General features: G+C 50.0%; 1 long non-coding RNA gene across 1 annotated transcript; it reads left to right on the plus strand.

Moving 5' to 3' along the window:
- Positions 1-8,656: 8,656 nt before the first annotated feature.
- Positions 8,657-9,354, plus strand: LOC140116794 (uncharacterized). Its single transcript, XR_011852966.1, has 2 exons — positions 8,657-8,796; positions 9,044-9,354. It is a non-coding gene; the product is annotated as an uncharacterized lncRNA (long non-coding RNA).
- Positions 9,355-12,062: the final 2,708 nt, after the last annotated feature.

Consider the following 12,062-nt stretch of genomic DNA (forward strand, 5'->3'; position numbering starts at 1 on the left):
CTTGTGTAGTGGGTTTGGTTTCTAGATACAGATGGGGGTCTTGAGTTTGTATATAGGGGGTCCTGGGATTAGTAAACATAGGGACTTTTCTGTGTTTGTTCTAGGGTCCGTAAATGTTTCTGTGTTTGGTCTGGGATCTGTTACCATAGGGACTTACCTAGAGGGTATTTATCAAAAAGACGTTGAAGGACATCTACCACCAGGATGAAGGATTGTAAACCAAGCACACGGACATACTGGTGTGTGCCCCTCTGGCAGGATCTGCTCTTCCTTTAGCTTCTCATTCCCTCATTTTTACAAAAAAAGGCTTTTTAAAATTATGATAATGAGCCTGAAGGGTTTAGGACTCTGTAGGACATACTTTGCATAAAAAACTAGTTTTATTGAAAACAAGGGAATAAAATGCTTAAGGATGAGTGAATCTTGCCAGAAGAGGCTCATACCTAGATGTCTGTGCAACACCCTCGCCGATGCAAGGCGGAGGAGTGGTTGCAAATACGTCCCACAGCATGTCACTACATCACACTACATAGTCCTTATAGGACACAGGGGACATTGCAGTGGTAGATCCTGCCTGGCAAGGCAGGAGTTAAGTGTTTTATGTGATGTAAGATGTGTCAGCCAATCACATGTGTTATACTTTGTCTCTGTGAGCTGAGATGTAATTGGAGGAGCAGCCACCACCTGACCAGGGGAGTTACAAGACCCTGTCAGGAAACTTCTAGAACTAGGGCAGTCTCTCCCAGGAGAGAGAAGAGACCAGTTCTAGCCAGACCTAGGAGTCTGCAGAAGCAAACTGGAGTAACTCCAGTCTAAACTCAAGACAGCTAGCATACCAGACCAGAGCAGGAAGAGCCTAGCCCCTGCGTGAAGAGTGGAGCTAATAGCTAGTTAGTGAGGAAAGGGGTATCATCCTACCTTCAAGGGTGATACCTGAAGCACTCCAGGACAAGCTGAAGCTTCCTATTAGGACACAGCTACCTCCCAGCCTGCCCTCTGCATCCAGGCTGGCGATCTACATCCTGTGGCTCCCTCCAGCTGCATCTTAGCACTCCACCATTTTGTTAAGGCACGTTGCTGCGGTTCCTGTCGGTTCCAATAAAGAACTGTAAGTTGTTTTTGTTCAACCTCTGCCTCCGTCTGGTCCCTGCTACTACGGCTGCCATCATCACAGGCACCCTGTCCACCACACAGAGACTCATACTCTAGACACCAAAGGGTTGCCCCAGGGAGATCCGCTATAGCAGCCGCTCCCTCATCATTTCTTGCCAACACCACCTGCTGGAGACCTGCCAGGCTGTAGGACAGCCCTCCGGTTCCCCATACCAAGCACCGTGACACAAGCGTGCTTAGGCCGCAACTGCCAGCCACTCAGGTACTGCGGGCCCGGCTGTCTCCAGGCCCCGAGAAAAGGCTAGGCCCCGGTGGGGGATGTTGCATCTGTATGACCTGTTGAATCCTTCACCCTGGTGGTAGATGTCCTTTAATGAAGGAGGTGTAAATTTATATTAAGGTCTCTATTTTTAGGGGGACCCTGTTTTGGTCCATATTTACAAATTTTTGGATAAGAAGTAATTCTCTATTCCTTTCTAGGCCATTATTTAGGGGTTATGTCCATTGTCCATTAGTTTAGGTTTTTTATTCCTAATGATGTTTGGTCTGTGGACTGTGTTTTATATTTGGTCTCTGGGACCGACTTAAGGTGTCTGGAATGTGATGTGTAATAATTATGTGATGTGCTTAAAGGGACTTTATGTGCTATTTGTAAAACAAATGTAGAGGGATGCAAATCCAAGGATTTTTCAGGGCATGCTCCATACCATCTTCCGTAAGTTCGTAATTTTTCGACAGTGCCCCCAGAGGAAAGAGAGAGTATTACATATTTCTCCATGGGGCACATTTACTAAGGGTCCGCCGACCACTTTTCCATTGGGGTTTTTGGTGCACGCAATTGCATTTTTGCGCTTTCATGCGACACAAATCGGGGGGAGTGGCCGTTGGACAACCCGACTGATTCGAACTGAGCTGTCGCAAGACAATGAACTTACATGCACCGGGAAGAAGATGGTGAACTCCGGCGGACCTGAGCGGGGGAAGGGACACGTGCAGGATCTTGGTGAACCGCTCCGGACTTCATCCTCGTCGGACAGTCCAGATCGGGGATTGCGTCAGTACCGGGTAAGTAAATGTGTCCCAATGAATCAAATGTGATGTTCATGAATTTGTTTCTCACTCTACTTCTCTTTTATCTCCGGATTTCATTATAAGGTAATGAAATTTGGTTTTGTAAATCAAAATAACCCATAAAGTAGGAGAAGTCCTGCTAAGTAAATAAGGTGGAGTAATGTGGTCCGAGGTCTTGTTTATCACGGATCTGCTCGGTTTCAGCTGCCGGTTTCATTTCATGACTCACGGGATGAGGACAAGCATGTTGACGCTTCCTCACATCCATTTGTTGTGTGTGACATGTGGCGGCAGCTGATTCCTGGCGCTGCCAGCGGCCCGAGGAGAAAGCAGCGGCCCCGGATAATTAGTGCAGAGATGTGTCCTGTGCCAGGGATTTCACATCGCTGCGTTAATATGTGGAAACTCCGGCGCCAGGGTATAGGAGACACTTCCACACAATCCACATTATCATATTGCTACATGATCCAACATCTCCCTCACACTCTGTGTATGATCTGTCTCATGTCATTAATCTAATTATCTATCGTCTGTAAGAATAAATAGAATCTCATGTCTACAATCTTTCCTTTTGGGTTTTATATAAGGGGGTGATTTTATCTGTAAAGGCGCTACCCCTGGTGCCGTCACACTCATGAGAGACTGATCCCATTCCTGGTGGACCGGCCGTAGGATTGCACGACCGTGGGACCATCTCGAAGGGGAAAAACATCAAGGGCTGAGGCATCTTGGTAATTTTCCCCTATGGGGGCACATTTATCATACGTGAACAGTGTATGATGGTGGCCCTGGCAGTGCCGCTGCACCAGAGGAGCACTTCCCCGCAAGGTCTGACCTGGCATAGAATTGTGCCCTAGCCTGCGCCTGAACAGGCATATAGGCGTTCATGCCCCTCGCTGGCCTACTGATACATTGGGCGCACCTCCCCCCCTTCATACCCCTCCACACCCACATCTCAAATCTATTTATACATTTAACCAAGCAATGGGAACCAACGACAGGGATGGGGGAGCAGAGACTGGTTCATAATAAGAGGGGGAGCAGAGACTGGTTCGTAATAAGAGGGGGAGCAGAGACTGGTTCATAATAAGAGGGGGAGCAGAGACTGGTTCGTAATAAGAGGGGGAGCAGAGACTGGTTCATAATAAGAGGGGGAGCAGAGACTGGTTCATAATAAGAGGGGGAGCAGAGACTGATTCATAATTAGAGGTGGAGCAGAGACTGGTTCATAATAAGAGGGGGAGCAGAGACTGGTTCATAATAAGAGGGGGAGCAGAGACTGATTCATAATTAGAGGTGGAGCAGAGACTGGTTCATAATAAGAGGGGGAGAAGAGACTGGCTCATAATAAGAGGGGGAGAAGAGACTGGTTCATAATAAGAGGGGGAGAAGAGACTGGCTCATAATTAGAGGTGGAGCAGAGACTGGTTCATAATAAGAGGGGGAGCAGAGACTGATTCATAATTAGAGGTGGAGCAGAGACTGGTTCATAATAAGAGGGGGAGAAGAGACTGGCTCATAATTAGAGGTGGAGCAGAGACTGGTTCATAATAAGAGGGGGAGAAGAGACTGGCTCATAATAAGAGGGGGAGCAGAGACTGGTTCATAATAAGAGGGGGAGCAGAGACTGATTCATAATTAGAGGGGGAGCAGAGACTGATTCATAATTAGAGGTGGAGCAGAGACTGGTTCATAATAAGAGGGGGAGCAGAGACTGGTTCATAATAAGAGGGGGAGCAGAGACTGGCTCATAATAAGAGGGGGAGCAGAGACTGATTCATAATTAGAGGTGGAGCAGAGACTGGTTCATAATAAAAGGGGGAGAAGAGACTGGCTCATAATTAGAGGTGGAGCAGAGACTGGTTCATAATAAGAGGGGGAGCAGAGAAAGGGACCACAATAAAAGGGGAATGGGGCATTGTAAAAGGTGAGAATATTTGGTGTAAGAGCCATTATTCTAGGTAGTATACAGTGTGGGCAAACTATGAGGGTGGGATAAGGGGCAGAAAGACCTTCAGCCGGTCTTACACGAGGGGGTCTGATCAGTGAAACCTGCTGCATGTGCTGTCCGGAACATCTGGCCCGGACTCCTCATCATGTCGGTCCGGTTCCAGCTTCTCAGTGTTCGGATCGGTCTGTCTGGGCGGCACACGCAGTGGGTTTGATCAGACTTTACAATCCATGCACCCTCAGCCCCAGCAATAGACATGCACTCTCAGCCCCAGCAATAGACACGCACCCTCAGCCCCAGCAATAGACATGCACCCTCAGCCCCAGCAATAGACATGCACCCTCAGCCCCAGCAATAGACATGCACTCTCAACCCCAGCAATAGACATGCACTCTCAGTCCCAGCAATAGACATGTACCCTCATCCCCAGCAATAGACATGCACTCTCAGTCCCAGCAATAGACATGTACCCTCATCCCCAGCAATAGACATGCACCCTCGGCCCCAGCAATACAGACTGTTCCACATTTCCATTTATTTTACAGCGCCAGAGATTTATGTGTTTTCCCTTCATCTTATGACCGAAATCTCCTAAAACTGCAAGTTTTTTTGTGTGACAGCGGCCGTCGCGGCTTCATTATTAAATTACCAGAGCAATTTTCACCCGGGGATTGTGTACGAGCGGTTATCTGTCATTGCTTCTCGTGGTTAACGGCTACTTCTATCCGTGGAGCTGGGATCCCACAGCGCGCGGAGGAGCGGGATCCTAATACAGAACAGTGGTTTACCACAACTGAGGACGTCTCCGTCTAGCGAGGAAGTGCCGGCACATTCAGACCTTTGATTCTCCTCTCAGATTATTTTCCATTAGGAAATAAAGAAGGTAATTGCTATCAGTGAAGACATGTGTTCCCGGCCGTAATGAGATGCAGCTCCGTCTCTCCTCCACCTTGTAAACTTCTCCTCTGTTTTCCTCTCCCCCGCGGGCGGGAGTCTAATGCCGAGCAGATGGGTGATGATATCTACCTGTCTGTGACGGCTGCAACAAATAAAACAACTGCATCAAACATACGAGGACTACAGCGACTGGAAACACGCAAAAAATTAAAAATACGCCACGTCGGGGGTTCAATGACGTCCATAAAACAGTTACATTTAAAGGGAACCTTCCACCAGCTTTTACCCCAGTCCCCTCGGGGATGAAATGTCCTCTCTAAAATGCCCTCTTTTATGTAAAATCTCACCTGCTTACCCATAAAAAATCTCTGAAAAGAGTCTTGTTTTGCCTGAGATGAGTCACTTTTAGAGGCTGCAGGGGAAGTGTCACTTCAGATTCCCCTATTTTCAGTTCTATAGCACCTAGAAACATGTTGGTGTCATATTAAAGATAAGAATCTCATCTTTCAGGTTGCATAAGACTTGTCAGACAGGAGATAAAGGCAGCTAAAAATATAATTGGGAGCTTGAAATGCAGATAAAGATCCAGTTCCCAACTATTTCTTAAACTGACGTTTCTGTAGCTCACACAACCACAAGCCTGGAATATGAGAATCTTATCTTTAATACAACACCAGCATGTTTAGGAGGATAGGGGCTTCTTAGGTGACTGCCGCTTCTAAAGGTGACTCATTTCATGAAAAAACTGACTCTTCTCAGTTTATTTGCATATGAAAGGGGGGATTTTCTATATTTTATGTGAGATTATATAAGAATGTGGAAATTCTAGAAAGGTGATCTCATCCTCTACCTAAGGGGGCTGCTAGTTTAGTGGGGGAAATAATGATTACAGGTTAATTAAAGGGATTAAAGGATATGCAGATATTGGGGTAATCTGGGGGTAGTCACAAAAATATTTTTGTACCACAGCTGCGCCAAAATGACGAAAAATATAGACAAAAAGAGCAATGATAAATCTCCCCCCTGGACTTTAATGTCCTAGTGTACAATGAGGAACGCCTTTAGTCATCGACTCAGTGTCAATGTTCGACCAATGAAAGAGCCTTGAAATAAAACGAAACATATTAGCCATACGGCACATTAGTGGATCAGTGGCCTGAAGAAGGAGAAGACGTGTGGCCGACTGGTGTCACAACACTGACAGACACCGGTCTTCCATAACACGGCCTGACATGGGGCCCACAAAACATCTGACCCACCGAATCCATAGAGATGCATCACTATGGCCCCACGTGGAAAAAATCTGAAATAGGGAGAATTTTCAGAGATAACTTGTCATGAGAAGCATCTGTAAGTGTCATCCGGATGGAATGTGAGGTAATTTCATCATAAATGTATACATATCAGCTTATGGGTGATTCACCACGACTGTTGTGTGACCTCATGGTGACCGGGGAAAGCCCTTCACTCATTCCGTATGGGATCCCGTAAGTGCACTAGGTGTGGGCCAACCATTACATAAGAAAGTGACTCGGGGGGGATATTTCCCACAGAATATTACAAATATGGTAAACCCAAGTTATGACTATGAATTGTAAGGGAAGATATGAAGAAGATAGTATCCATAGCTACAATATTTACCACAGTGTACAGTGATGGCCGCCTGGGTGTGTTTCCAAGCCCAAATCTACTGCATTCCTAACACAACCAGCAGGGAGCAATGCCGGGCCCCGGACCCACAACCAGCAGGGAGCAATGCCAGGCCCCAGACCCACAACCAGCAGGGAGCAATGCCGGGCCCCGGACCCACAACCAGCAGGGAGCAATGCCAGGCCCCAGACCCACAACCAGCAGGGAGCAATGCCAGGCCCCGGACCCACAACCAGCAGGGAGCAATGCCAGGCCCCGGACCCACAACCAGGAGGGAGCAATGCCAGGCTCCAGACCCACAACCAGCAGGGAGCAATGCCAGGCCCCGGACTCACAACCAGGAGGTAGAAGCACCCGGCCCCACACACAACCAGCAGGGAGCAATGCCAGGCCCCGGACCCACAACCAGGAGGTAGAAGCACCCGGCCCCACACACAACCAGCAGGGAGCAATGCCAGGCCCCGGACCCACAACCAGCAGGGAGCAATGCCAGGCCCCAGACCCACAACCAGCAGGGAGCAATGCCAGGCCCCAGACCCACAACCAGCAGGGAGCAATGCCAGGCCCCGGACCCACAACCAGGAGGTAGAAGCACCCGGCCCCACACACAACCAGCAGGGAGCAATGCCGGGCCCTGGACCCACAACCAGCAGGGAGCAATGCCAGGCCCCGGACCCACAACCAGCAGGGAGCAATGCCAGGCCCCAGACCCACAACCAGCAGGGAGCAATGCCAGGCCCCAGACCCACAACCAGCAGGGAGCAATGCCGGGCCCCGGACCCACAACCAGGAGGTAGAAGCACCCGGCCCCACACACAACCAGCAGGGAGCAATGCCAGGCCCCGGACCCACAACCAGGAGGTAGAAGCACCCGGCCCCACAAACAACCAGCAGGGAGCAATGCCGGGCCCCGGACCCACAACCAGGAGGGAGCAATGCCGGGCCCGGGACCCACAACCAGGAGGTAGAAGCACCCGGCCCCACACACAACTAGCAGGGAGAATCGGGGCCCATAGCACACAACCAGCAAGGAACATTGCCGGGCCCCAGACTCACAACCAGCAGGGAGCAATGGCAGGCCCCGGACCCACAACCAGCAGGGAGCAATGCCAGGCCCCGGACCCACAACCAGGAGGGAGCAATGCCGGGCCCCGGACCCACAACCAGGAGGGAGCAATGCCAGGCTTGGGACCCACAACCAGCAGGGAGCAATGCCGGACCCTGGACCCACAACCAGGAGGTAGAAGCACCCGGGCCCCACACACAACCAGCTGGGAGAATCGGGGCCCATAGCACACAACCGGCGGGGAGCAATGCCGGGCCCCGGACTCACAACCAGGAGGTAGAAGCACCCGGGCCCCACACACAACCAGCAGGGAAAATCGGGGCCCATAGCACAAAACTAGAAGGGAACAGCATCAAGCCTACACACAGCCAGCAAGGAGCAGAATCGGGCCGTTCACATAACCAGCAGGGAGTACTGCTGGGCCCCGGATCCAAAACCTTCACTACACACAACTAGCAATGAGCCAGGCTCGGCCCCGGACCCACAACCAGTATGGAGCAATGCCTGGCCCTGAACACAACCGGCAGGCAGCAGCACCGGACACAACCAGCAGGGAGCACTACCGGGCCCCGGACCCAAAACCAGTAGGTAGAAGCACCTGGCACCACACAACTAGCAGGGAGAAGTGCTGGGCACCGCACACAACCAGTAGGGAGCGATGCCTGGCCCCACACACAACCAGCAGGGAGCAGCACCGGACACAACCAGCAGGGACCAATGCCGGACCCACAACCAGTAGTTAGAAGCATTGGGCACCACACACAACCAGCAGAGAGGAGCACCAGGTCCTGCAAATAACCAGAAGGGAGCAACGCCGGTCCCCACACACAGCCAGGAGGGAGCAATCCCGGGCCCCACACACAATCAGCATGGTTAACTGCTAGACACCACACACATGACCAGCAGGGTTCAACGCCTTGCACCGCACACAACCAGAAGAGGGCAGCACCGGACCCCCACGCACACAACCAGCAGGGAGCAGCACCGGACACAACCAGCAAGGAGCAGCACCAGGGCCCACACACACATGTAATGGACCACCAGACAGGTTAGGTTACTAAGTGTGTCTACCTCCAATGTCCTTATGATGTGGGAGCAATATGGCTAACTAATCCTACAATCTACATGGTAGATGTTAGGATGTTACCTTCAAGAACATGTACTTTGCCTTAATATGATATATTTATCCCTTAGCAATGGTAGATGCGGTATTGCAGTTGTTTTATATTTGCCTGGAGGGAATATATTCATACTGTGACCAATAAGATGTCATGTTTGTTCTGTATTATACAAAGGTCCTGGTTGGATAACCCCTGAACTGCCTACTCCCAAGGGAAGTTATAAAACCCCTTGTGGCTGGAAACTTCTAGTCAGATCTAAGATGGAGTAAGAACGGTCCACATCTCAGTAGGACCCTGAGCTATACCTGCACCCTGCTGCTGAACAGCCCCCATCTCCAGCCAGAAGCTCCCTATACCAGGCTGTCGGGAACCTTTGCTGAACTCATTCCAACCAGCGACCTGGACCAGGGGAAATGTTGCCGTGGCCTGTCGCCTACATTGAAGTTTGTGTTCTGTAAATAAATGAACTGTGAGTTTATGGTGGACATTCCTTGTCTCCGTGTGATCCTTGCTGCAAGCTGCTAACATCAAGGGCCTCCTTTCTACCATCTAGCCAGGGACCCCTACATCGGGAGTGCCCCAGGGAGAACTACTATTCATTCCCAGCATCTGACTCTTTTTCTAGCAATCGACTGTATAGACTCGGCTTATACTCGAGTCTATAAAATATTAACATTGTTCTCACCTTTCCAACATCCCCTGCAGGTCCTCTTCTTGCTTCAGATTCTCTGATGCCTCTTCGGGTCCTCCTCGGGTCCTTCAGCTCTTCTTCAGGTAGTTTGGCTCCTCTTCGGGATGCCGGAGGCACACAAACAATGACGTCGGCAAGCGGCTGATGTCATTGTGTGTGCCAGCTATGCACGGGGACCCGAAGAGGAGCCGAATGACCCGAAGAGGAGCCCAAGGCCCCGAAGAGGACCTAAAGAGGCACTGTAGCATCCGAAGCAAGAAGAGGACCAGAAAGGGGGGGCATCAGAAAGGTGAGTACAATGTTAAATGTTTTATTAATGGCTTGGCATGCTTGGGGCAGGGGCTGGCAGGCTATATACTGGGGGGGATTGGTTGGCTATATACTGCAGGAGATGGGAGGCAATATACTGGGGAGAATGGCAGGCTATATACTGGAGGGGCAGGGGCTAGCAGGCCATATACTGGGGGGGATGGCAGGCTATATACTGGGAGATATGGGCTGGAAGGCTATATACTGGGGGCAGGGGCTGGCAGGCTATATACTGGAGGGGCAGGGGCTAGCAGGCCATATACTAGGGGGATGGCAGGCTATATACTGGGAGATATGGGCTGGAAGGCTATATACTGGGGGCAGGGGCTGGCAGGCTATATACTGGAGGGGCAGGGGCTAGCAGGCCATATACTAGGGGGGTGGCAGGCTATATACTGGGAGATATGGGCTGGAAGGCTATATACTGGGGACAGGGGCTGGCAGGCTATATACTGGGGGGCAGGGGCTTGCAGGCTATATTCTGGGGGATATGGGCTGGTCAGCCTTATACTGGCTGGAGGCTGTGACCAATGTATTTCCCACACTAGGCTTATACTCGAGTCAATAGGTTTTTCCAGGTTTTTAGTGTTAAAATTAGGTACCTCGGCTTATACTTAGGTCGGCTTACACCCAAGTATATACCGTACCTGCCGGATACCTGCCCGGCGTAGACTTTTCCTCCAGTACCCAGCACTAGGCCACGCTCCAAAAGTCACTCAGGTACCAAATCCAGCTACCTAAAAGTCTAAAAAGGTCAAATCCCGGTGGGGGATGTTGCACACACACAACAAACATTGAGCAACTATGAGCCCCACATATTACCCTCTGGGAGCACCACTGGGCCCCACACACAACCAGCAGTGAGCAGCAATGAAAGCCCCGGTAATTGCTAACCTCACAAGTTTATCATTTTCTGACCCTGCCTAATAGTGTTAGACAAGCCTGCTGCAAAATACAAATGGGCTAATGACATGTCTTTTCCAGGCCCACTTTTCAGTTTCCATCTGATTGTGCCGACAAAAAAAAGATTCTTCTTGTTACAATTGTTAATTTCAGTTTTGTCCAAAATAGTAATTTATTATAAAAAAAAAGTAATAGGCACAGAGTGCAGACATCTAGAAGGCAGAGCGAGACAAGACAGAAAGGGTTGATATTTGAAAAAAAAAAACCCTCAATTTTAAGGGAAAATCTTAAAATATCTGTGAAATTAGTAAGGGTCGGTAACTATGTCAGTAAAAACAGTTGTGGTGGATACAGCTCTGGCTGTCAGGAAAGTGCTGATCCCGCATGATTTACACTGAGATCCTGAGTGAGATTAAGCAGATCCACTTCCTTGTGATATTATTATTACCAAAAGCCAGAGCTGAAAAAATGCTGAAGCGGAGAAAGTGTAACGTGACGGGCGAGCGGCGGCAGCTGGCGCAGCACACGGCCAACAGTAATAATCCCCACCTCAACATATAGATACAGGGCTCTCCATAGATCCTCGCTATAATCTACAGCCGGGTTGAAGTCGGATGTGTTTTTGTCATCATGGAAACAATACAAATTTTGGGGAGCAAAAGTTTTAATGGATGTGCTGACAAAGGGCCACATTTATTACGGTTTGTGTGCCTAAAAACAGGAGTGCAAACCATGATTTAGTCGTAATTCCTGGCGCAGTGTCGGGAATTCAGACTTCTCTGCCCTATTTTCCGGTTGGGCGTGAAGGGGGCAGTGGCAGGACGTGCAGTGGGCCGACGCAGGGCATTCCTGCCCCACTCCTGTGCTCTGCCTAAAGCCTGTGCCCATTCTAAGCAAGGTCAGACCTGGCGCACAAGTGCCCTGGTGGCGCTGCACATCGCTGCTCTGTGCTGCCTATTTCTGAAATTTTTCAAGGGCTTGGGGTCTCCAGATAGATCTGGCAGGACGGGGGAAACATCCTTGGATGTCTCCCCAAAATGTGTAATAAAGTTAGATTACTAAAAGTGCTGCCTTATCGGCCAGAACTGACACCCCGATCCCTAACCAAATCACCACTAGTTCTCATGAAAAAAATGACCATGTTCACATTTTGAAGAGAGTCTACCAGGTCCACATTGTCTCCGAAATCAATTATAGCGCCATGTGGTGGTGGTACCCTCATGGATGCCTCCGATGACTGGCAGTAAGGACAAGTCGTGGTAGATCATGATTGTAGAACACTTTAGGAGA

The sequence above is a fragment of the Engystomops pustulosus genome, chromosome 2 (genome assembly GCF_040894005.1).
Source record: "Engystomops pustulosus chromosome 2, aEngPut4.maternal, whole genome shotgun sequence".
NCBI lineage: Eukaryota > Metazoa > Chordata > Amphibia > Anura > Leptodactylidae > Engystomops > Engystomops pustulosus.